This window comes from Periplaneta americana, chromosome 6 (assembly GCF_040183065.1).
Source record: "Periplaneta americana isolate PAMFEO1 chromosome 6, P.americana_PAMFEO1_priV1, whole genome shotgun sequence".
NCBI classification, from domain to species: Eukaryota; Metazoa; Arthropoda; class Insecta; order Blattodea; family Blattidae; genus Periplaneta; species Periplaneta americana.
In genome coordinates this window covers 21,864,008-21,890,829 of record NC_091122.1, presented here as the reverse complement: position 1 = coordinate 21,890,829, position 26,822 = coordinate 21,864,008, and the positions used below count along the sequence as shown (strand labels likewise).

General features: G+C 35.0%; 14 non-coding genes across 14 annotated transcripts; all 14 read right to left on the bottom strand.

Annotated features, from left to right (window-relative positions):
- Positions 1-4,077: 4,077 nt before the first annotated feature.
- On the bottom strand, positions 4,078-4,159 carry TRNAS-AGA (transfer RNA serine (anticodon AGA)). The gene has a single exon. It is a non-coding gene; the product is annotated as a tRNA-Ser (tRNA).
- A 71-nt stretch (positions 4,160-4,230) lies between these two features.
- Positions 4,231-4,312, bottom strand: TRNAS-UGA (transfer RNA serine (anticodon UGA)). Its single transcript has one exon. It is a non-coding gene; the product is annotated as a tRNA-Ser (tRNA).
- Positions 4,313-4,383: 71 nt separating this feature from the next.
- Positions 4,384-4,465, bottom strand: TRNAS-AGA (transfer RNA serine (anticodon AGA)). Its single transcript has one exon. It is a non-coding gene; the product is annotated as a tRNA-Ser (tRNA).
- Positions 4,466-4,535: 70 nt separating this feature from the next.
- Positions 4,536-4,617, bottom strand: TRNAS-AGA (transfer RNA serine (anticodon AGA)). Its single transcript has one exon. It is a non-coding gene; the product is annotated as a tRNA-Ser (tRNA).
- A 71-nt stretch (positions 4,618-4,688) lies between these two features.
- TRNAS-AGA (transfer RNA serine (anticodon AGA)) lies at positions 4,689-4,777 on the bottom strand. The gene has a single exon. It is a non-coding gene; the product is annotated as a tRNA-Ser (tRNA).
- A 71-nt stretch (positions 4,778-4,848) lies between these two features.
- TRNAS-AGA (transfer RNA serine (anticodon AGA)) lies at positions 4,849-4,930 on the bottom strand. The gene has a single exon. It is a non-coding gene; the product is annotated as a tRNA-Ser (tRNA).
- Positions 4,931-5,001: 71 nt separating this feature from the next.
- TRNAS-UGA (transfer RNA serine (anticodon UGA)) lies at positions 5,002-5,083 on the bottom strand. The gene has a single exon. It is a non-coding gene; the product is annotated as a tRNA-Ser (tRNA).
- Positions 5,084-5,154: 71 nt separating this feature from the next.
- Positions 5,155-5,236, bottom strand: TRNAS-UGA (transfer RNA serine (anticodon UGA)). The gene has a single exon. It is a non-coding gene; the product is annotated as a tRNA-Ser (tRNA).
- Positions 5,237-5,307: 71 nt separating this feature from the next.
- TRNAS-UGA (transfer RNA serine (anticodon UGA)) lies at positions 5,308-5,389 on the bottom strand. The gene has a single exon. It is a non-coding gene; the product is annotated as a tRNA-Ser (tRNA).
- A 1,994-nt stretch (positions 5,390-7,383) lies between these two features.
- Positions 7,384-7,465, bottom strand: TRNAS-UGA (transfer RNA serine (anticodon UGA)). The gene has a single exon. It is a non-coding gene; the product is annotated as a tRNA-Ser (tRNA).
- Positions 7,466-7,545: 80 nt separating this feature from the next.
- On the bottom strand, positions 7,546-7,627 carry TRNAL-UAA (transfer RNA leucine (anticodon UAA)). Its single transcript has one exon. It is a non-coding gene; the product is annotated as a tRNA-Leu (tRNA).
- Positions 7,628-7,707: 80 nt separating this feature from the next.
- On the bottom strand, positions 7,708-7,789 carry TRNAS-UGA (transfer RNA serine (anticodon UGA)). The gene has a single exon. It is a non-coding gene; the product is annotated as a tRNA-Ser (tRNA).
- Positions 7,790-7,869: 80 nt separating this feature from the next.
- On the bottom strand, positions 7,870-7,951 carry TRNAS-UGA (transfer RNA serine (anticodon UGA)). The gene has a single exon. It is a non-coding gene; the product is annotated as a tRNA-Ser (tRNA).
- An 80-nt stretch (positions 7,952-8,031) lies between these two features.
- TRNAS-CGA (transfer RNA serine (anticodon CGA)) lies at positions 8,032-8,113 on the bottom strand. The gene has a single exon. It is a non-coding gene; the product is annotated as a tRNA-Ser (tRNA).
- Positions 8,114-26,822: the final 18,709 nt, after the last annotated feature.

Below are 26,822 nucleotides of genomic sequence, written 5' to 3'. Positions count from 1 at the left end.
TATGAAATTGAAAATTGGTCCTTAAATATCACGAATGGAACAAACCGATTCAAATTTAGTATTTCCACATTCTAGCCATGACTTTAAGACATCATACAATGTGTATATTTAAAACACAAGGCTTACTGGACAGATATATGTGTGATTCTTTCTTTAAGTTGTAGATTGTATGCTATAACAAGGGACCAGATTTGTAGGTTTTTACCTACTTTCTTCCCTTACTTCTGAACTCCTAATTTATTCAATACTTTTCCGAATCATGATCGTAGGATTCGTATGTGTGAATTCTGTTGAACCTGAAAAAAACCTAAATTGGACCTTAGTACCTAAAAAAAACGTAAATCTTTGTTGATAAGCGTTATCCTGTACTTATTCCGTTTATACTGATTTTTTTTAATTTTGAGAGAAATATCAATACATTTCGAGAGAGAGAGAGAGAGAGAGAGAGAGAGAGAGCGGGAGAGAGGGAGGAGATTTCAAATCAAAAGTTATACATTGTTAAAGAAGTAGTTTAATGTCAATAATTGGTAAACAAACTGAAAGCTTACTAAAAAAAGCTCAAAATAATCTCATAATAGCCATATAAAGTCAATGTAAATTAAATTTTGTATTACAAGACTACAAATCAAAAGTTATAAATTGTTAAAGAAGTAGTTTAATGTCATTAATTAGTAAACAAATTGAAAGTTTACTAAAAAAAGCTCAAAATAATCTCATAATAGCCCTACGAAGTCAATGTAAATTACATTTTATGCTCGACCATGCCGAAATGTAGTAATTATACACCTGGTAGCAGACCTTTAATGCATGTCATTAAAGTACACCTACTCATTAAAGGTCAGGTCTTTCAGCCAATGACGACTCAGGTTACAACTTTTCAGCCAATGACAGGTCAGCTTTCTACCGTTATAAAACCGCAAGTATCGATTATTCTCGGATATGCAAACGAAAGAGAATTAGCGAAAAGTCACGGAGGCTGGAAATCCAATACTGTCGCAGAAGGTTATGTTCTGTTACTATAATAATTAGCGTTAATTGTAAATAATATTCAAATAAATTCAATTTGTCATCTCGTTTTTCAATGTCTAATTTTATTTCAATGTTATCTCTGTAGGTTCTTATGGCCTAGCAAGGTCAATGTGAACATCTGTTCCTCGGAAAAAATCAATACTTTCGCATCTGCACATATCTCACAACATACGGGACATTGGCCAAGGTCAGATACAAAGACAATTAATAATACCAAGTTAGAAATATGGTCGAGCATAAAAAGTCGTATGAAACTCGCCTATAATGGTAATTAAGAAGCTCGTATGAAAATTATGAAACTCGCTTGCGCTCGTTTCATAAATATCCATACTCGCTTCTTAATTACCTTCATTATAGGCTCGTTTCATAATGTACTATTATATTACAAGGCTACAAATCAAAAGTTATACATGATTAATGTAGTAGTTTAGGGTCAATAATTAGTAAACAAACTGAAAGCTTACTAAAAAAAAGCTCAAAATACTCTCATAATAGCCCTATAAAGTCAATGTAAATTAAATTTTGTATTACAAGACTACAAATCAAAAGTTATACATTGTTAATGAAGTAGTTTAAGGTCAATGATTAGTAAAAAGAACTGACAGCTTACTAAAAAAATTCAAATTACTCTCATAATGAAAAAGTTTTCAAATGTTAAGTACAATGAACTGATCCAGAGTCTGGTTCACCACAACAGTCAACATCTGATTCAATATTCTGGGCTTCATCAGCACGATATACATTCAGGAGGTTCATGTAGAAAGATAACCCGGGTGATTTTTCCATCCATCACCGAAGTGTTTTGTTAGAAAGTTGTTAACACCGTTTAATTTTCCTTCTTTAATCATCTTCTATTTGCGAATAGCTTGAGGCTCAATATAAAACATGTTGTACCTCTTTTCGACAACACTTCTATGGAGTATGGAGTAGGAAAGTTATGGAACACACTTTTGAAGAATAAGACACATTTTGGAAAATCAACCATATTTTTCCTGTTAAATTGAGTGGGAGAAGAATTTTTTTGGAACATCACTTTGTGACTGTATATTGTGTATTGATCACAGAGTGCAGTAGTGTGCTTATCTGAATTTTCGATTTTTCGGGATAAGACACGTTTTTGTAACTATATCACTCATTTATTAAGAGTAAAGAGCAAAACAGACAACTTAAAAGACAGTTTTTAGAAAAAACACTAGAGCCTAAAAAGCAAAAATTAATTTTTAAGATGATGACCCATTTATCGTGTCCTCTTTTAGAAGTCGATTCCAAATATGCCTCCACTCGTCTCTGTCTTCTCAAGCTTTTCTCCTGTTTATTTAATCTCACTTGTATCAGTTGTATCCCCGTTCTTATAAGTTCTTCTGAATTTGATCTATCCATTTTTCGCGTGGTCTTCCCATTGGTCGTTCTCCTTTCACTTTTAAATTTAATATTCTCTTTGGCAGCCTTTTCTTTTTCCATTCTGTTTCCAAATTAATTTATGTGGTAAAAATAATTTTGTGAACACGAACATTATACTTTTTGAAAGCAAATTTAAATTGTTTTTATTGCCAATTAATAATTTTATTTCTAGGGCGAGGATAAGAAATGTTTATGCATTGATAGCATACATTATTCTGAAAACACGTTAAGGAAGCTGATGATTTATTATTTATCATTCAAGTTTTAAGTTGATGTAGGCTATTATAGTTACAGATAATGTGAACTCTCTTTCTCAAAATTCAATTGAGATTTACTACAAAACAAAATCGTGAATAGCAGTAAATAATGTTGATAACGCAGTTTACGTCAAAGCCGTTCCCAGATATATTGAACAACCACAAGTCCGATACATATCCGTAACAGAAGTCCATAACGCCATTGTCCTGAAATTCTCTGCCGCCACTCTAGACTTTCATTTGTTAAATCCCTCTCCAAAGCCAGCTATTTTCTTGCTATTGGAGTCTTTTCTCTATGATAAGCGATGAATAGAAACCCAGAAGCTTTCTTACTTTGTAGAAGTTGGTCGATATGTGGACAAGAAGTCTTTGAGGATAGGAAATCAGCTTCTAGAGAATAAAGCAGAGGAAGAATAGGAACTCTGAGGAAGGAGACCGGATGTTTACTTGAAATCAAAACATTGTTGTCACAACTTTGCAATATATGAGTTCGTTATTCAGCAAAAGAATGAAAAAAAATACAACGAAGTCTTGGGTTTTGTTCAAGACGTCATATTTCAAGCCAGTTACTCAACATGGGATTGATTCCGGAGAGGAAATGGAAGACATCTTTCGATATGTTTTACATACATTTGTAATTTTAAAGTGAAACAATTCTGTTCGAGTGTCAAATGTTACGAAAATTTCAGTATCTGAATGAGTTGCTTAGCAACTTCAATGAGTTACGTCACAAAATTCTCACGTCACTTACTTAGCAACGGATCAATCAGATAAAATGCAGTAATTGCATTGAGAATACTCTATTTGTTCATATATATAACATAAATTCAATAAATAAATAAATAAATAAAGCAAAAATAATCATTAATTATACAACACATAAATTGCATTAAGTTTAGTTTACTCTTAATCGTATTCACAATGCTTTAAAATAAGTAGATTCTCAAAAATCTAAAATATATTACATTAACACCTAACTAACAAAAAATATATAAATGTCACTTTTTAAATGCAAAATGGACGTGAAACTCCAATACGGAAAGCGTCCTGTTCTGTGACGACAAACTAAAGATTGCAGGAACTAATTTAGATTTCGATACATTTCACCTTAAATACACAATCTGCGTAGTCCCTCGGAATCGAACTCACGCTCTGATGTAAGAGCTAAATTAACTCTGCGATTACGAAATTGATAACTATAACTCATATCAAAGGCTACAATAAAATATAAAAAGCTCGCCGCAGGTGGGATTCAAACTTATACTCCCACAGACAATCACACTTACAGTCAGACGCCCTAACCACTCGGCTACGAATGCTATTACGTTATGTGTAACTAATGCATCCTTGTCCTGTACACTCAAAGTGATGTTAAGCGATACAAAATGTACGCAGTCGGTAGAATTCGAACCTACGCTCCCAGAGGGAATCTGATTTCTAGTCAGACGCCTTAACCACTCGGCCACGACTGCTGCTATGATGTGTAAAACTGAGGCATCCAGGTCCTTTATATTCAGACTGATGTTAACCGATACAAAATGTACGCAGTCGGTAGGATTCGAACCTACGCTCCAAGAGAGAATCTGATTTCAAGTCAAACGCCTTGACCACTCGGCCACGACTGTTGCTATGACGGATAAAACTAAGGCATCCAAGTCCTTTATATTCAGACTGATGTTAACCGATACAAAATGTCCGCAGTCGGTAGGATTCGAACCTACGCTCCCAGAGAAAATCTGATTTCTAGTCAGACGCCTTAACCACTCGGCCACGACTGCTGTTTGATATCTGAAACTAAGGCATCCAGGTCCTTTATATTCAGACTCATATTAACCGATACAAAATGTCCGCAGTCGGTAGGATTCGAACCTACGCTCCCAGAGGGAATCTGATTTCTAGTCAGACGCCTTAACCACTCGGCCACGACTGCTGCTACGACGTATAAAACTAAGGCATCCAGGTCCTTTATATTCAGACTGATGTTAAGCGATACAAAATGTACGCAGTCGGTAGGATTCGAACCTACGTTCCCAGAGGGCAGAGGGAATCTGATTTCTAGTCACACGCCTTAACCACTCGGCCACGACTGCTGCTATGATGCTTAAAACTAAGGCATCCAGGTCCTTTATATTCAGACTGATGTTAAGCGATACAAAATGTACGCAGTCGGTAGGATTCGAACCTACGCTCCCAGACGGAACCTGATTTCTAGTCAGACGCCTTAACCACTCGGCCACGACTGCTGCTATGATGTGTAAAACTAAGGCATCCAGGTCCTTTATATTCAGACTGATGTTAACCGATACAAAATGTACGCAGTCCGTAGGATTCGAACCTACGCTCCCAGAGGGAATCTGACTTCAAGTCAGACGCCTTAACCACTCGGCCACGACTGCTGCTATGATGTGTAAAACTAAGGCATCCAGGTCCTTTATATTCAGACTGATGTTAACCGATACAAAATGTACGCAGTCGGTAGGATTCGAACCTACGCTCCCAGAGGGAATCTGATTTCAAGTCAGACGCCTTAACCACTCGGCCACGACTGCTGCTATGATGTGTAAAACTAAGGCATCCAGGTCCTTTATATTCAGACTGATGTTAACCGATACAAAATGTACGCAGTCGTTAGGATTCGAACCTACGCTCCCAGAGGGAATCTGATTTCAAGTCATACGCCTTAACCACTCGGCCACGACTGCTGTTATGCTTTGGGCAAGTAAGGCATCCAGGTCCTTTATATTCAAACTGATGTTAAGTGATACAAAATGTACGCAGCCAGTAGGATTCGAACCTACTCTTCTCGAGTGAATTTGATTTCGAGTCAGAGGCCTGAATCACTGGGTGAGGATACTGTTGTGTTGTACAGTCGCTCCAAAAAATATTGAGCGCACTCTTTATAGCGCATATGATGGTCCCGACGCTGCGTTCACACGAGCACGTTTTTTGCATTTCGAGTACGTTTACAGGTTAACTGGATTCTTACTCCAATATAAGAAAGAGAAAGCATAAATTGCAGATCGGAGAGGTAGCTACGCGGTTCGTGGTACAGCACTGCTTATAGTCGACTAGAGAGGGGGGGGGGGAGTTTGGCGCGTGTTCAAATCCTGTAACCAATTCTTTATTTTTGTATATATATATTATTTTTTGTTACAGCTCATTCCACATTGTTATGAGAGATGTGGATATGGTTGGCGATCTGATCTTGATTAGTCCTTTACGCTTCCAATTTCAGTAAATTTCCTTACAATTGTCACTGTTGTATGTTGAATTGGATTGCGATCCGGATGCATACAATTAAATAAATTCGCCGCCTCTCGATGAAATCATTACCTGTCTCCATAGCCAATTAAATTATGAATTAAAATTAGAATTCTTTCCCTTTCTCTCAACCTCAGATAGAATTGTTTAACTCACTAGATGTCAGATTCAATCCCTTAAATAAGACGTTCCTATATCAATAAACATGACTCCATGGATATAAACAAAGGACAGTCAAATCACAGTGAAAAAAAAGCGTTTTATACTGGTATTATTTGTTACATCTACACTTTCCTGTTTTCTTAACTTAGCAGCAATAAATTGGTACAGAAGCATTTATTCTCGGTACATTTTGAAAAGCTCTTAATGTGCATTATTTTGAAAATATAAAAATGTATTGAGTATTCCATTTAAAATAAGACAATTGGAGTTACTTCCGGTTAAACCGGAAGTAGAAAAACTCGTTAATACCATTACTGAGTCCTTGGTATAGGGCTATCCCCACATACAGAGTTTCAAGTCACTGAACTACATGCTTCAAAAGTTATTTAGTTGGCGAGGGACTTTTAACTAACTTTGTGTATATTTAGTCAACAGTTATTCGTATATGATATGTAAACGATTGTGGATAAAAGAATATTGGAATTTAAATATGTCAAATCTGGTAACTCCCCCCTTGCATACGCCTCTGGGTTCACTATTTTTAAAGGTTATTACAACATTCCATTAGAAAAAAAAAAACAAAAGAAATAGGCTCATTTCTCATAATAAACAGTAAAGAATTAAACATTAATTAACTCTTCGCAAAATATTATCTTTAAACACATTAACCAAAAGCTCCATCTATGAACCGGAAAAAACGTACCAGATTGGAATCAAACTCACAATTTTCATACTTGTTACTTTATGCCTCAACCGTATAGGTTAAACTTTCACATATGAGAATAAAGCTGCTGTATCAGACTATTAACGTTGACGGACATACCTAATTAAAAGCGATGTGTGTATTTCTTAATATAAGTAACTAACTGAGTTAATTTAAAAGTGAATCAAATAAATTCTACCATTTCTTTCTCCAGAATGATGTAATAAAGTTGAGGACGGAGGAAAAGGCTTTAAATAACAGAATATTATTTTCCGTATCGAGGTAGTATAACGCATGCGCAGATGTGCCCAAGAGGTACTTTGAAAATATTAAGCGCTCAGTCTTCTTTGGAGCGACTATACATAACTGAGTCATACTAGTCCTTCATACTCAAACTGATGTTTAGTGATATAAAAAGTGTACAGTCTGTGGAATTCGAACCTACGCTCTCCGAGAAAATTTGATTTCAAGTTAGACGCCTTAACTCGGCCACAACAGCTGTTGTAGTATATTTAACTAAGGCATTCTGGTAATTTATATTCAAGCTGATGTTAAACAATATAAAATGTACTCAGTCGGTAGGATTCGAACCTACGCTCCCAGAGAGAATCTGATTTCAAGTCAGACGCCTTAACTACTCGGCCACGACTGCTGTTGTGGTATGCATACCTAAGGCTCCTAAGCCATCCTTGTTCTTCATATTGAAGTTGATTTTAAGTAATACAAAATTTACGCAGTCGGCAGGATTCGAACCTACGCTCCCAGAGAAAACCTGATTTTAAGTCAGACGCCTTAATCACTCGGCCACGACTGCTGTTGTGATATGCATACCTAAGGCTCCTAAGCCATCCTTGTTCCTCATATTGAAGTTGATTTTAAGTAATACAAAATACACGCAGTCGGTAGAATTCGAACCTACGCTCCCAGAGAGAATCTGATTTCAAGTCAGACGCCTTAACCACTCGGCCACGACTGCTGTTCGGGTGTGCATACCTAAGGCTCCTAAGCCATCCTTGTTCTCCATATTGAAGTTGATTTTAAGTAATACAAAATTTACGCAGTCGGTAGGATTCGAACCTACGCTCCCAGAGAGAATCTGATTTCAAGTCAGACGCCTTAACCACTCGGCCACGACTGCTGCTAGTGTGTAGGTACCTAAGGCTCCTAAGCCATCCTCGTTCTCCATAATGAAGTTGAGTTTAAGTAATACAAAATGTACGCAGTCGGTAGGATTCGAACCTACGCTCCCCGCGGGAATCTGATTTCGAGTCAGACGCCTTAACCACTCGGCCACGACTGCCGTCTTGAGAAACATACCTAAGGCTCCTATGTCATCCTTGTCCTTCTATTGAAATTAATGTTAAGCGATACAAAATGTACGCAGTAGACAAGATTCGAACCTACGCATTCAGAAATGAATCTGTTTTTAAGAGAGAAGCCTTAACCACTCGGTCACGACTGCTGTTTGTTGTACAGTCTTAGAAAAAAGCATTGTTGTACAGATACTTTTTAAGTCCTAGAAATGAGGCCGTCTCATGATCATGTGCACTGCCTCCTTTCTGGGACTTAAAGTATTTGTGCGACAAAACGTTTTTCTAAGACTGATGTATCTAAGCCATCCTGTTCCTTTATATTGAAACCTCTTGAGTCGATGTGTAAATGTGAAAACTTATATTTCTTATTATATAGTTCTTCTTCTAGTTAATTTGTAAATTATGCTCTTGAGTGCCACTCTAGCTAGATTCATGCTGGGTTGCAAGAAAACAGATTTATAAATAACTAGCCGTACCCGTGCGCTCCGCTGCACCCGTTAGAAATAAATATAAAGTAATTACATAATTAAAATAGGACATTTGATCCAGAGAACATTCGTGTTTGATAGAAGGATAAATCGTTTAATATGTTACATAATTTAAATTGCATCCAAATAATTAAAATGCGATCATTTTGGTCCAGAGACACTCATTTAGTGCAATGACAATTCCTTTAACATGTTTCTTAATTTTTATTACATGCAACCACAGTTTAATGAACATTGACATCATTTAGATTTAATGTGTATATTTTACTTTACTTGTTATAGGTTTCCATTAAATTATGGTAATAACTTAATTTTAACCCTTGTTTTCTACGTATTCAGTAAATGACACTTGGCCACTATGGTTCTGAACCCTTCAAATAACTTAAATTATATTATATTATATTATATTATATTATATTATATTATATTATATTATATTATATTATATTATATTATATTATATTATATTATATTATATATAAGTTACTGTAATAACATTATAGCATTATGTCCATCTAGAGAAACTACACTTTCCAGTGGTGAAATAATAATTAATTATACAAATCGGTTAATTTAGCTTCCGATATTACTTCATACAAACACAGAAACATTCTCTGTAGGTTATCTTTCATAGCTTTCGATTGTTGCTGTCCAAGGCCCCTTATAGACGAAGTCATTGTTTTTTTAATTCGTTACACGGCCTTAGATAGCAGTTATTTTAATTTTAAAACTCATTTATCTCATTAAATATCAGTCCTATCAAACTTTTTTGAGGAATAACACTTATCGCAAATTATTTTAAAGAAACTTTTGTTATGTAACATTTTTCATAAAAATCAATAATAAGCTAAATATTTCGATTTATTTAATTCAGGCCCCCCTTATAACCCCCCTTTTAAATAATGTATTTTGAATGCCATACAGCCTAAAATCTAAGTTACAACGAACTTAATTTATATTCCAATTTTCATCGAAGTCCGTTCATTCATTATCGCGTGAAAAGGTAACAAACATACAGACAGACAGACAGACAGACAGACAGACAGACAGACAGACATACAAACAAAAATTAAAAAAAAAAGCGATTTTCGGTTTCAGGGTGGTTAATTATATATGTTAGGACCAATTATTTTTGGAAAATCGAAAATTACCAGAAAAATTTCGGCTACAGATTTATTATTAGTATAGATATATTCCCCCATTAGTTAGTGAATCTTTAAATTTAGTGGATTGTCGGGTTGCAGAATAGGAATTTAACGGGCCACTAGTTATTGGATCGTTAACCAAGCATCTTGGATTTCACAAGTGACGCAATAGGACATGAATGAATAAAAATTGAAATCTGCTGCTAGACTGATATAAGACATTGCTTTTATTGTTGTCAAAATTTGCAATAAATGTAGACTAATACGTACCAGAAAGAAAGTTGGAACAGAAGTTTCAGTGAGAAAGTTAAATATGCCTATTTGTTACAAATAGCGCACAAGTGCATTGATTTTATAGAAAATAAAAAGACAGACTACAAAGCAGACGTTTAAGTAGAGTCTATAATAAAGAAATAATAACTTCGCTATTCACAGAATTAATGAATAAATAAATAAGTAAACAAATAAAATAAGTAATCAAATTACCGCATATCGATGGCTAAGAACAGACACCTCTATCTACAAAAATGATCATTTAGTTTAAGTACATTATTATTATTATTATTATTATTATTATTATTATTATTATTATTAGTCTATTATTATTATTATTATTATTATTATTATTATTATTTATATTAACTACATTATTATTGTGTTCACAAAATTGAGCAGTGTACTAATATTTTGTTCTCGAATAGAAGAGCTTGCAAAACAGAAACATATATTATAAAAAGTTTGTCTATTTTGAAAAAATATTTGTCCACACCGTTGGAGTAACGGTTAGCGCGTCTGGCCGCGAAACCAGGTGGCCCGGTTTCGATTCCCGGTCGGGGCAAGTTACCTGGTTGAGTTTTTTTTCGGGATTTTCCCTCAACCCAATATGAGCAAATGCTGGGCAACTTTCGGTATTGGACGCCTGATTCATTTCACCGGCATTATCACCTTCATCTCATTCAGACGCTAAATAACCAGAGGTGTTGATAAAGCGTCGTGAAATACAGTAACATACTAAAATAAAGAAAAAAAGATTTTGAGAAGATAATTTCTAAACCATTTTTTTATTTACCTGTAAATGTACAGATACGAGGCATCACTTCTTAGCCATCGATATGCAATATTATTTTAATATCGTATATATAGGCCTATTATACAAAATATCGCATGCCTGAATCTCATACAGGTAACATTATGATGAAACAATATATATAAACTACTCGTCAATACACAAAATGTGCATAAGATGGCTGTCTAACCGAGGAATAAATATTATTATAGGAGGGAAATCATATCTCTAAGTTAGTGAATCCTTTAACGGACCAATAACACTAAAGACGTTTCTTGCTACGCGTCTTCCGAACTTATTGGTCCGTTAGCGGCTAATCTATACTAATAATAAATCTGTAGCCGAAATTTTTCTGGTAATTTTCGATTTTCCAAAAATAATTGGTCCTAACATATATAATTAACCACCCTGAAACCGAAAATCGCTTTTTTTTTTAATTTTTGTTTGTATGTCTGTCTGTCTGTCTGTCTGTATGTTTGTTACCTTTTCACGCGATAATGAATGAACGGACTTCGATGAAAATTGGAATATAAATTAAGTTCGTTGTAACTTAGATTTTAGGCTGTATGGCATTCAAAATACATTATTTAAAAGGGGGGTTATAAGGGGGGCCTGAATTAAATAAATCGAAATATTTAGCTTATTATTGATTTTTATGAAAAATGTTACATAACAAAAGTTTCTTTAAAATAATTTGCGATAAGTGTTATTCCTCAAAAAAGTTTGATAGGACTGATATTTAATGAGATAAATGAGTTTTAAAATTAAAATAACGTCTATCTAAGGCCGTGTAATGAATTAAAAAACAAATGACTTCGTCTATAAGGGGCCTTGGACAACAACAATCGAAAGCTATGAAAGATAGCCTACAGAGAATGTTTCTGTGTTTGAATGAAGTAATATTGGAAGCTAAATTAACGGATTTGTATAATTAATTATTATTTCACGATTGGAAAGTGTAGTTTCTCTAGATGGACATAATGTTATAATGTTATTACAGTAACTTCTGATATGATATAATATAATATAATATAATATAATATAATATAATATAATATAATATAATATAATGTAATATAATATAATATAATTTAAGTTATTTGAAGGGTTCAGCACCATAGTGGGCCAAGAGCCATTTACTGACTACGTAGAAAATAAGGATTAAAATTATGTTATTACCATAATTCAATGGAAACCTATAACAAGTAAAATAAAATATACACATTAAATATAAATGATGTCAATGTTCATTAAACTATGGTTGCATGTAATAAAAATTAAGAAACATGTTAAAGGAATTGTCATTGCACCAAATGAGTGTGTCTGGACCAAAATGATCGCATTTTAATTATTTGGATGCAATTTAAATTAAGTAACATATTAAACGATTTATCCTTCTATCAAACACGAATGTTCCCTGGACCAAATGTCCTATTTTAATTATGTAATTACTTTATATCTATTTCTAACGGGTGCAGCGGAGCGCACGGTTACGGCTAGTGAAGGAATAAATGCGTTCTTGCAACCCGCCATCAGTCTTTCTACATGGCTTCTCCAGTTTGTATTTCGATATAAATTACCAATCTTGCTAATCAATTTTCTTTATTCTAATGAGATTTGATTTTCGACATCGATGCATTTAAATCCAAGAATTTTAAGTTAAAAAAATAATAGTTTAAGATTCTTCTGATTTTAAAATACCTCGTTTTATTTATTGCCTCTGAATTGTGTTTCTTAGATATGTGAGCTTTAGACGAGAACTAGCAAATGCTTCTTCTCTATTCAGTTTTTTCTCGGACCACATTTGGCTAAATTACACAGTCGACTCAAAACCCTCGCATTTTTTTACTGCCATTATTTCTACACGTTTATCGGACTAAAATTCACAATTGCGGTCAGATTAATTCATGTTTTGTGCCCGAATCACATACTTTGTTTTAATTCTACCGCTTCCCTGTCTCTCCGCGCAGTAACTGAGCAAGCCTTTTAATATATTCTTTTATCCCAACTATGTGACATTTCTCAATGCTATTCGCCGTCTCCCTCACTCTGTTATGTCCTAAAACCCAAGAGCATCAGTCATGCGGATACTGGGCTCCGTCTCTGTTCCACCTCGTCATGTATTGAAATAGCCAGTAGACCACGGGAAAGAGCAAGCCAATTATGCAAGCCGACCACGTAGCGTATGCGATTGCTTAGACTACCACCACGACTCTCTTCGTCACCAAACCTCCTCTTCCTTCGTTCCCTCAATCCATCCATCCACCTAGCGTCCACCTTTTCCACTGTTCTGGTATAAATACTCCACTCCCACCCCTTTACTTTATCCGCTCTCACCCCAATTCTCCGTCTCTCTTCTGCATGTCCTAATGCAATGTCCTCACTCTGTAAATCATCTAAGCCTGCAGCAAGGCCTGGGGCTCCGTCTACTGCTGTATTGTTGGAGTAATCCGTGTGTAGGAGGGCGACCACCACTGTTTTCAAGAGGTCTGCCTCGCGCTGTATACAGAGCTATATCTTATATTAACTGACACATTATTTTCTTGAAACCTCCACTAATAATTTGTAATATTGTGCTGAAATAACGTCACGATGCTCATAGGAGCACGATCGTTGGAAGTCTCAGGTTTCACTCCCAATTCCCGACTTCAAATCCTGGACTACCCAGGTAAAATTCAGGGCCGCCCAGAGGGGAAACGGACGTCACTTGAGAAGGGATCCGGAACGAAATGAGATATTTATAGAGAGATGAAGACAATATTCACAAAACTTTTTCCGCATGAGAAAAGGATGTATAGGTTTTCGGAATGTAAAATAAGAATTCTGTTGAATCATAATTATATTATTAAGTTTATTAGTTTTCAGAATGTAAAAGAAGAATTCTGTTAAATCACATATTAGGTTTTCTAGATTTTCAGAATGCAAAAGAAGAATTCTGTTAAAACACATATTATTAGGGTTACTAAGTTTTCAGAATGTAAAAAAAGAATTCTGTTGGGTGACATTTTATTAGAGTTGCTAGGTTTTCATTATGTAAAAAAAATCTGTTAAATCACATAGCCCCCCCCCCTCCTATTATTACGGCTGCTATGTTTTCAAAATGTAAAGAAGAATTTTGTTAAATCTCATACAATTATTAATGGTTGTTAGGTTTTCAGAATGTAAAATAATAATTCTATTAAATCGCATTTTATTAGGATTTCTAGGTTTTCAGACTGTAAAAGAATAGTTATGTTAAATCACAATGTAAAAGAATAATTCTATTCAATGACATACTATTAGGGTTGCTAGGTTTTCAGAATGTAAAACAATAATTCTGATAAAACACTTGTTATTAGGGCTGTCAGGTTTTCAGAATGTAAAATAATAATCTTATTTAATCACATATTAATAGGACTGTCAGTTTTTCAGAATATAAAAATATAATTCTGTTAAATCACTTGTTATTAGGACTGTCAGTTTTTCAGAATGTAAAAGAATTATTCTGTTAAATAACATATTAATAGGGCTGTCAGGTTTTCAGAATGTAAAAAAATTATTCTGTTAAATCACATATTATTAGGGCTATCAGATTTTCAGAATGTAAAATAATAATCATATTTAATCACATATTAATCGGGCTGTCAGTTTTTCAGAATATAAAAAAATAATTCTGTTAAATCACATATTTTTAGGGTTGTCAGGTTTTCAGAATTTAAAAGAATAATTCTGTTAAATCACATATTGTTAGGGCTGTCAGGTTTTCAGAATGTAAAAGAAAGATTCTGTTCAATCACATACTCTTAGGATTGCTAGGTTTTAGAATGTCAAGAATAATTATTCTGTTAAATCACGGGATTCGGACAATTCGTCCCCGAAAACCCGATCCAACTAACTCCTTCCCAAAACAAATTCGTTCCCGGACAATTCGATCCAATAACAAATTCGTGCACGGACTTTTCGGTAACTCAAATTCTATTCAAGCTTCATATTTGGACCGGATACATAGCAACAATGTCTTTGAGGAAGCACTGTTGAATGTTGTAGATAAACAAGTCAATACACATCTAAAGCTGTTAATAGGTGGAGAATTTTGGGTGATCAATGGCACTTTCAAAAGCGCACCGAACGTAATAGGTATGATAAATTTATGCAATACACATAAGTGTGCATGGGAAATGGCTGCCGCTAGTTATGGCATTGCTTGAACGCAAAACGGCGGCGATCTACAGAGCTCTCTTTGAAGTACTGAAGTCGAAAGTGCGGCGGCTCTTCGAACGACCACTTGCTCCTAGCTGAATATCTACTGATTACATCTATCTCTACTGTAAGAGAAGCATTTCCAAATAGCATAATTTCAGGCTGTCTTTCCCACTTTGGACAAGCTCTTTGGCAAAATTACAGGCAGAAAACTTGAGGAAAGAATATTTGCAGGAAGGAAATGAAGACATCCGAGCCTGTCTTTCACAGCCTGATTGCTGTCGCGTTCGTACCGAAGAAGGATGTCTGGGAGGTTTTCTACAACCTCGCCGATAATGCCCACGACTCCCTTGTGCCCATATTCAACCAAGTTGAAGACACATGTATGTGGTAGGAGGCGAGGTCACCGGCGATCAGTGCAGCTTTTCCTCCTGCAATGTGGAACTGTTAGGATCAATCCTTACAAGGTCTTCCAAGGACAATGTACACACGTGAGGCCTTGCATCGCCGGCTGAACGTCCTCATCGGAAAAGCTCATCCAACTCTCTTCGCTTTCCACAGCTACCTTCAGAAGGAAGTCGCAGAAATCGACATTAAAATTGACCGGGCAGAGAGTGGCCATTCACCGCCAAAAAAGAAAGAAAGTACATGTTCGCGTAACACTCGTAGGCAGAGAGGTTGGACGATATCCCACTTACAAAGAAGACGACATGTTGTCTTATCTGCGGGCCATTGGACACAATATCGCTGCAACCTTTGAAGCATGTAATCCAATAATTGGCAACAAAGTGAAATTGAAAACAAATAACCCTTGGAACCAACTGAGACCAAAAGGTTTGGGTAACAATTTCAACTTTGACCAAAATTTTTGGGAACCAATTTCATCTGGGACCAAACGTTTTGGGAACAGGTTTCCTGGACCCAATTGTCCGGGACTTAAAATCGGTGACGAATTGTCCTAGACCCTTAAATCACATAGGCCTATTATTAGGGTTGCCAGGTTTTCAGAATGTTTTCAACATTTAAAGCAAGGAAAATAATAGAAACTTCTAAGAAAGAGAGAAAAAGGGTCCGTGAGCGCCATCTGATAGCATAAAACTTAACCAACACATTAAAGGAAAAAATAACTTAGTCCTACATGACTGAAGCTGTTTATTATTAACCATAAATTTATTTGTATTACAAATTAGAAAGGACCCACTACTGGACAAAATATAACTTTACTCTCTTTTAATTACTATTAATTACTACTAATTGAAACAGCTAGAAGTATAAATTTGTTTGCCTTTTTGTTAGGTTTCTGAAAACATTGATAGTAATAAAAAAATGAGTGTTTCTTATACAGACGTGGACAAATTATTAGCAAAATTGAAGATTTTTATTATATATTTTTAGAAAATATGATTCTTCAATTTAGATTACAGTTGACCTTTTTGTGTATTTCCAAATAATTAGCCAAATTGAAGATTTGTATTGTATATTTTTCAAAATTTAACTCTTCAATTTGGACCACATTTGATATTTTTGCATATTTACAAATTATTAGCAAAACTGAAGGTTTTTTATTGTATATTTTCACAAAATTCGATTCTTCAATTTGGACTACAATTGACATTTTGGATATTTCCAAACTATTAGAAAAACTGAAGATTTTTGTTTTATATTTTTACAAAATTTGGCTCTTCATTGCAGTTGACATTTTTTCTAATTTACAAATAATTAGCAAAATTGAAGATTTTTATTATATATTTTTACAAAACTTGACTCTTCAATTTAAACTACAGTTGACATTTTTGCATATTTCTGTCTACTGTAATGATGGAAATATACAAAATTGTTAACTGTAGTCTAAATTGAAAAGTCAAATTTTGTAAACAGAATTATCATAAAAATCGTCAATTTTGTTAATAATTTTTCCACGTCTGTAATTCTACAACAAGATATCCATACAAACAATTAGGGAAAAGATAAAGAAAAAGACAGTGAAGGTATAATAATATGAAATTACTTTTGAAAAAGTGAGACCACAACTGGACAACAAGTGGCCTAACTCCATGAAATGTTATGTTTTATTTAACGACGCTCGCAACTGCAGAGGTTATATCAGCGTCGCCGGATGTGCCGGAATTTTGTCCCGCAGGAGTTCTTTTACATGCCAGTAAATCTACTGACATGAGCCTGTCGCATATAAGCAGACTTAAATGCCATCGACCTGGCCCGGGATCGAACCCGCAACCTTGGGCATAGAAGGCCAGCGCTATACCAACGTGCCAACCAGGTCGACAACTCCATGAAAACTATATGATGATGATGATGATGATGATAATGATGATGATGATGATGTTGATGACTTATTATTATTACTATTATTATTATTATTATTATTATTATTATTATTATTATTATTATTATTATTATTATTATTATTAAGACATATAAAAGATTGTAACAGAATGGATAACATTAAAAATGAACAAATGAGAAGCAAACTAAATGTAGAACCTCTATACAATATGGTAATAGAATATAGTCAACGGTGAGCTGATCATGTGAACAGAATGAGTGATGAGAGATACCCATCAATAATAACAATTTACAAAGCAAGAGGGCGCCAAGAGTTAGACGTCCTAGAAAACGTTGAGGTGAAATATTGTGACGACGGAACGGATGACATACCCATACCTTGAAGTATTGTTTCTGATTTTGATGATGATGATGATGATAATTATCGTTGATTAGTTAACTGTCCGAAGACAGGTTTGGACCTTATAAGTGACACGAATTAGGTATCACCCATGCGGCAACTAAGCCAAGATATGTTATGTTTTATTTAACGACGCTCGCAACTGCAGAGGTTATATCAGCGTCGCCGGATGTGCCGGAATTTTGTCCCGCAGGAGTTCTTTTACATGCCAATAAATCTACTGACATGAGCCTGTCGCATTTAAGCATACTTAAATGCCAACGACCTGACCCGGGATTGAATCCACAACTTTGGGCATAGAAGGCCAGCGCTCTACCAACTCGCCAACCAGCTCGACAAGCCAGGAGATAATATCAAATTGAAATTATTATTTGTGATTTATAATCGTAATTAAATTGTTTTATAGTCTTCTCTGAGTTAAACTAAATGAGCCCGCAATGTTCATTCAAAAGAGGCAATGTGAGCAGGCATTGAAATCCTGTCTGTCGGACAGCTATGTCTCTGTGCCACAGGTTGAGCGACAAGCAGACAGAGCTGTGGCACTGCTGTCGGTTTCTTTTTATATGCATATTACGTCAGGCGTCGGCAGTGTAAACTTTCATTTTAAAATTCTGCCACAAATGTCTGTGAAGGTTTCCTGAAGGCTGACCACCAATCTTGACGGATATCCCCATTGTAAATGAAAGCAGTCGTTGTCGTCGTCGTAGGCTTCCAGATGTGTGAGCGTGGATCATCTCTCACAACTGACGTAGCAGAGCCGACCCCGTCCCTAATGGCGTCTCTAATACGACACAGACATATCTCCCTCCCACCAGGGACAAGCAATAACCCAACCCTCTCTGTAGACACGCGGTCTAAGTAATTAAATACTTCCTATATGAGAAAGTAAAACAAAAACTCACGTTATTAGTATATATAATTAATTTTACTAACATGTTCTTCCTCCTCAGGAGTCGGATAGCTCAGTCGGCAGAGCGAGTTACTGACTAAAAGGTCACGGATTCAATCCCACGCGAAGATGAGATCTTTTTTTTTACTTTTACGACTTCTTTACTTAGATTTTTGTAAAAATTCAGAGGGATCCTTCAAATACAGTGTAAGCTCTTAAGTTCGACAGAAATTAAGTTCGACTGCTTACGTAGGAGAATTAGACACGCCCCTATACGGGCACTAAGAAATGGGTTTGCCATTTGAATGGGAATTGGTTCTGTGTCTTGTAGTGATACTTTTGTTAAAGGAAAACAGAATATTTTATTGATTAGGACATCCATATTTAATCACTGATTTTAAATTAATGAACTCTTCTTTTTCTATTTGAGGATTTTGCTGTTTGTGACACGGAACTGTCAAAACCCACTGTGGTACTAGAACCCATACACAAGTCCCGGGGCGGGCAGGAAATGCAAGTACAGTACTGTATTCGTTGATGAATAACCAATAAGAATTTGTATTCATTTCACATGCCACACCCACTACCATTATTGGACAGAACTTTCAATTCTGTTCTGTCGAACTTAAGAGAGTCCACTGTATCTTGGAGCAACAGTAACAAATATAAATGACATTTGGGAGGAAATTAAACACAGAATAAATATGGGAAATGCGTGTTATTATTCGGTTGAGAAGATTTTGCGATCCAGTTTGCTCTCAAAAAAACTGAAAATTAATCTTTTCACATATAACTATTGTATTCGTTTACATACGATTATATATGCATTTGATTATGTTTATTGTTATAATTATTGTAGTGGGAAATACTTTCGTCACTTTGTTCTTGAGTATCAGTTTGTTGTAATCCGACACATGGTTGTGGACGGATCACGGAGACGTCATTCAACGCCCGCCGACTGTGGATGGGGAACCAATGCTTTTCCGATGCTTCCACCCTTCTATCTCTGAGTTCTGCATGCCAGATCCAATCATTGGATAGAATATACTCATCCTGCCAGTGGAAATATTTATTTAATCATTAAATTCATCCTTACCTAACCTAAAAATTTCATAACAATAGTATATTACGATACGAGGTTGGGAAGTGCTTTTTACAAAATCAAAGAAAAGTTTGAAAAACTCGCTCTGCTCGTTTTTCAATTTCCGAAATTTTGTAATGCACTTCATAAACGTGTATTGTACAACATTTTTTGCACGATCATATTTTTAAAACTACAAATACAAATATTTTGCAATGAAAATTTAGAGCAATATTATTCCAAAGCCTTCGCGAAACTGCACTGTAATGGTAGCTAAGTAAACAATAAGTGCACTGTAATGGGTCTATTTCAGTATAGTCTTATGTTAAGAAGAATGGTTTCCTTAGCAACACTTTCTGTGTGGGAAATCTAACTCTCAAGGCCTAACAACAATAGCCCTGTAGAATGAATTGAAAGAAACAGAAGACTGGCTAATTAAATGGAGAACACAAGCGAGTGAAAACAAATCAGTTCATGTTACTTTTGGAACCAGAACTGAAAACTTTCCTCTTGTAACACTGTACAACAAAGAACTTCCTGAAGCAGACGATGTTAAATATTTAGGTATGCATTTAGATCGCCGCTTAACATGGCGTAAACATATTGAAACTAAACGTAAAGAATTAAATTTTAAAACATCAAAAATCAATTGGTTATTGGGACCTAAATCAAAACTGTCATTAGAAAATAAACTTCTTGTTTATAAAGTCACACTAAAACCAATCTGGACATACGGCATCCAACTGTGGGGAACTGCTAGCAACTCAAACATTGAAATACTGCAGAGGTATCAGTCCAAAACTTTACGTTCCATTGTCACTGCACCATGGTATGTACGTAATGATGTCATTCATCATGATCTAAACATTTCAACTGTAAAAGAAGAAAACTCTAAGTTCAGCAAAAAATACCTGCACCGATTAAATCAGCATCCGAATCATCATGCATTAAATTTGCTGGATAATAGTCAAACAATAAGAAGACTTAAAAGGACCAATGCTCTTGACCTTCCATACATTTTTACTACAGCTATTTCAAACATTGTTGTTTTTCTTTTAGAGTGTTGTCATGGGATAACATCTCAACTCATGTCACATTCTTTTATAATATTTACTTTTTGTCTATTGTAGACAGATTGTAAATGTGGCATAATTGTAAAAAAAAAAAACAATAGCTATAAATACAACAAAAAACATAACCGTGCAAAAAAGTATTTCCCACACAATTCAAGGAATTTCATAAATCCCTGTCACTTTTTGCAGAATTTTTACTTTTCATTCGTTGTTACCTTACATTCTGTTACATAAATACACGTAAGAACAGACAGAAGAAATGTAAATTCGTGGGCACTTTACCGTATGACGTGCGGTTTAGAGACACAAGCTACACAATTTTGGATAAGGCTACAGGTATTAAAAGACTTTTGTAAACTGTGACGTATGAATACGAAATATTTAAGATAAATTAAATCCCGAGCTATCTTTGTGTGCTTTAACGCTCTACGTATTTTAAATGTAGCTTTGTGTACGATCTTCACAGGTATAAATTAAATTTATGTACGGTCTTGAGCAGACATCGCGAAGCAGTGATAGTTCCTGGTGTAGAAGACCATCAAATTCGTGTGTATAGTAATGTTATTATTATTATGAATATGAAAGACAGTTAAACTTGAAGCCATTCACCAGACATCATCTTTTTTTTTCCTTCCCCCACCCAAATCTCTCTCTCACTCTCAGATAAAGAGGCAAAACTTCGCATGGCTTGAAAACCAGTGGCATCTAGTGGAAGCTGACAAGTTTATAATAAAACCAGATGACAGACCATTCTTCTATCCTCGTGTTTTCTTTTATTATTCAACTTCCGATTATGTTTTTATCTCTCCCACTAGCCTCGTTTTTTTTCTCTCTGTGCTGTTTTCTGAGAACTAGGATGGTCAGTCGAGACGAATTGGAGTGGCATGATGGAAGTCGTGTGTGAAGTCAGGTGTGCTGGGAAGGGAATCCTCTTGCATACGATGCAAATGTTATGCAAATTCTCGTTTAATATTTTTCTTCCTTTGTATTTTTTCTTTCCCTTCATAATATGACCTATCAGCATTTTTAATGTTCATTCTGGGACTCGCAAGATGAAACAAAGGAGCAGTTTGTATTTAAATCTATAGAAAATAAACATAGATCTATATCGCTATAAAGTGGCCATTAAATAAATGGGTTTCTGGAGACCTCTTCTTCAGCCGCATTGGTTCTGGTTCCGGATGTCTTTCGCAGCAGTAACGGCTTTATAAAGGGTGGTCCATTAAAATCACTAATATTTTTCATAGGATCAATGAAATAGAACACTGATTTCAGTGATATAAAATTGTGATCCAAGAGTCAGCAATTCTAGCTACAATTCTTCTGTGCTCACGCTCGATTCCCGGCATATTGCCTGAGAATTTGTCCCTTGTTTTCTTTGGAAACGGTAAATTGCCTAACCAAAGTCAAAAAATTAAGTAAATTTCCTCCTATTTACATGAGCTAACAGTACGTAAATTGCCCCCTCTTTATCTGAAAGAGTGAACTTGCTTCCTGTTTGTAAATTCCCCACAGTAATCAATATTTTCCTTCTCATTTCTAGACTTAGGACTATCAGTAATATAGGCTTAGGTGCATAATTCGCACAAATTACTGGTGTAGTTAAAATAATATGTGGTTCAATAGGATTAAAATATTGATCAGCTTCAATTAGGACTGTTGGACGTGGTCTGTTGGTCAGCATGCTGACTTTCAGAGGCTTTCAGATCAGGAGGTCCCCGGTTCGATTCCCGGGCTCGGCTCTCGGTGAATTTTTCTTGAAGAAGAGGAATTCCCTGGGTGTCTAGAGTCTGGAAATCTGTATGAATGTGAGTGTGCCGGGTTAATATTAATTAACCAATCATCACAAATATATATTAAAAAAATACATCAGGACTGTCAGGACTGTCGCTGGGCAGTAACCTGAACGCACGTTTCAGTGTCATATTGTTGACAAGTAACTCCATCTGGTAGCACAACCATAAAGCATCTAATAGACGCTATAGAGTTACCAACAACGAAAAAAAAAAGCTTCAATTAGAAAGACTACAATATAAAACTTAAAATGTGTTGAAAACATTAATTACTGATTTCTTTTAACAGCTGGGGCCTATTGCACAAAGGTATGGTGTTGTATATTACAAGTATATTCTCTAGTAAGTAGTAAAAATACTAGAGTTTCTGTTCCACAAAATACTTTTCTACAATATTACTTTACCACTCCATACTTACAAATTACAAATGAAGTTTCATGATTGTGTTCCACAAAAGTACTAGTATTCGTAATTTACTAGCTAATTGTCAAGTATTCTCTACCAATGAAAGAAGACTAATGCATACTGTGCTAATGCGATTTAAGTAATGCGTGGAGGTGAGAGGAGTGGATTTTATTCATTACGTCCTCAGGACTTCACCGAAATTCACCGCAAGGGTTAAATATCAGTTCTATCAGAGTTTTTGATCCTGTAGAGACCGGGAAATCCCAGTTCCTTATAAAGTTGTAATTTACTTAATGGTAATTAATATTTAGCAAATGTATTGTTATTGTATTATTATATTTGTGTTAATTTAATAGTGACTGCTCACCGCTTATTAGAACATTAATATTAATCTTCTTCTTCTTCTTCAGCTACAGGGATTAGGCCTATTGGCCTGTTCCGTCTTCAAGGCTTAAAATTACCTTGAAGATTCACAGTAAGAAAAATGTCCCCTGGCCTCGTTACGAGCGATGAGCAGGGTAAGACTAGTGATAAGGCTGCTATCTTAATGCTTCTAGTCCAGCATCGCTGTGTACTATCCCCATCAGCGAGGGTTGCTCCTTCCGCTCAGCAAACCGACCGTATGCCGCTCTTTTGACCGTTGGAGTCTTCACACAATACCCTGTGCAAGGGGGCCTCAATATACCCTGAGACACTGGGTCCCCGATAGGACTTAGTCATCTTATCAAGGTGTCCACCCCCTCGACGTGGACGCGCCTATCAAGATATTATCCATGTGTGTACAGTTAAGACGAATGTCTGCCCTGTTCACCATGGACCGGGGGAATTAATATTAATCATAAATGTATTATACAGAGTGATTCAGTGACTATGTTACAAACTTTTAGGGATGAAAGAGGAGACAATTATGAACAACTTTCATATAGGAACCTATGTCCGGAAACGTTCCTTTCGGTAATTACAAGCCTAGATAATATGTTAGTGTAGAGTAGAACTCAAGACCATCCTTTTGAAGTTTGGTTATAGACGACCTGTTTCTGCAAACGTTGGTGATTTCTCATAAACATGGGATAAGCTAGTTGGCATCGTAAATAATATTTTGACTCATTAAACCTTGCGACTTGCTGATATGCATTTCATTTATGGAAGAGCAAAAGGAAATGCAAGAAAATTTTCAAGGTTTAATGAGTCAAAATATTATTTACGATGCCAACTAGCTTATCCTATGTTTAAGAGAAATCACCAACGTTTGTAACAACAGGTCGTCTGCAACCAAATTTCAGAAGGATGACCTTGAGTTCGATTCTAGCTGGTTATACGGACTAACATATCTAGCAAATGGAACATTTCCGGACATAGGTTCCTATATGAAAATTCGTGGGTGCTCGTGTAAAGGGGGTTAAGTCAAATTGTAAGGTATGTAAACTTCTCTCCTTTGGTACTGAACAAAACCCCTTTGTCACAAACTATGGAACACTGTAACTGCATCATAGATGGAAGAATAACTTAACCCCTTTAACACAAGAGAAAAGTAATTATGGATACATCAAATCTGTACTTATTCCAGTTTAGCCAATTCATACTTAATCCCCTTTACACAAGCACCCGAGAATTATCAATAATTGTCTCCTCTATCATCGCTAAAAGTTTGTAATATAGTCACTAAATCACCCTGTAGTTAACGTAAATTCACATTAACTTGGCAATTTTACATTTCACGAAATTTCTTATTCCATTTCAAGGACAAATTGCAAATTGTATCTGTCTTCAGAGTGATAAATGAATAGGGTTATTATTATTATTATTATTATTATTATTATTATTATTATTATTATTATTATTACTTAATATTTATTTATTTAACCTGGTAGAGATAAGGCCGTCAGGCCTTCTCTGGCCTTCTACCAGGGGATTGCAACTATAATATGAAGAATAAAATTACAATTAATAGTATTAAATTTACAATTACAATTACAATAAAAATTAAAGTACGACAAGATTACCTGATTAATGAAAACTAGACATTTTATCATAGAAGTTAAGAACAAAGAATATTTTTGTATTTACTGAATTACAAATTAAACCTAGAATAACAAAATACTATAGTGATGAAATTACCATATATTGAAATATTTTGTGATAGATTAAGAGAACTATTTACAAGAAACCATATTATTATTGTTATTATTATTATTAATATTATTTTTATTGTTGTTATTATTATTAATCCTATTATCCTTATTAATAGCCTATTAAATTTCAGCTGTGCACATAAAATATAATAGGCAACTTTTCGAGCTTCGAAGATCTTTTCCACTCCAGTAGAAACTGCCAAGAGATGCCACATATCACATGCAAATCGGAGAGGCAGATTCTGAAGTTTGCTAGAAGTGGATTTATACGTCGGTTGGTAGCCGCGTCTGTTAGCTGCCTCCCGCCTCCTCGTATGTAGGGCAGGAATATTTCTTCGCCGCCCCGAACAATAGATTTATTTCCCGTTTTCTGAAAATACCAAAGATGTGTCACACGCTTCAGGGAATCTACTTGTCTTCATGCATAACGTATATATCTGTATACATTTTTTTCTCTCTTCCCTTTCTATTCTGCTCGTAGTTGTTGGTTTGTTTGGTGATTTGTGCATTGTGTCTACTTGACATCTTCACGTTCCCTGTCATTCTTTATTCTTTCTCATTCTTCCCCCATCCCTCAATATGTAAGACGCAATACAAAATCTATTCTGCCATTTTTTGACTCGTGAGTCTTTCAAAATCTATGCCACTACACGATTTCTTCGACCAAAAGAAATAAAGAACAAGGGGCTTGTTATTATTTACAAGCTTTCTTTCTCGACTTCTTGTTCAATTTCTGGTTATTTAACTTCTTCCCTTGCTTTTTCTTTAATTGTTACCAAGAAGCCATCAATTCTCATGGAGATGCATTTCGTAGCTTCGTGTCCTACCAACTTAAAGATATCAAATATGAAATATTCTCAATCATATAAATAAGATCGGGTTTTAATCAAATATATTGAAATTATTTCTCTTTTCCTAGTCTGTAATTTAACACCGAAGAAACTGGGATAGCAAAATAGCGAAACGGGGCTGAATTCGTCATGTGGTTCATGTTATTTGCCTTACAGTCGGGGAAAACCTCAGAAAAATTATTCTTATTGATTTGTATTAAAAAGAAATCATAATTTTCCTTAAAACATAGGCCTATTATACCTATCATATGTTAATTTTAAAATTTCCCTACTTGGATAATTTTATAGATGCAGGGAACTCGATTTTGAGGAAAAACTCGTTAGTTTGGTTTTCGAGGAGAAGTTCAAAATCATTCCTGATTGAATTTTCTGCTCCATCCTTTCACCATCTCATCCCACTTTTGAATTTAAAATTGAACTCCCCTATCTTCAGGCACATAATTTTAAAGAGGATGATAGGCTTATCCATTAAAAAATAATAATAATTCGGTCCATCTCTTTCTGAAATATAGCCAGAAAAATATTTTTGTTCTTAATCGTTACCTTTAAATTCTCGAAAATGTTTAATTAAGAAAAAATATTTCCTGAAGGAATAGATGAAAGATCCTGGACTATGTTGTTAATGTAGGTCTTTAAAACATTCCAGTAAAAGAATCATGCAGATATTTAATTAATTGTAAATTTTATTATATAACTTAAATGCTTTACGGTTGTAAAAAAACTATGCAAATTTGATATTATTTTACAGGTAATTATCAGCTATTTTAATATTCTGAATAGTGTATTACAAAGTGTAATGTATGTATATGAACCCCTTCAGAACTGAATTTATATTAAACAAAATTAAAAAAAAAAACTGGTCACATAGTCATTCTGGAGATCCAAAATTC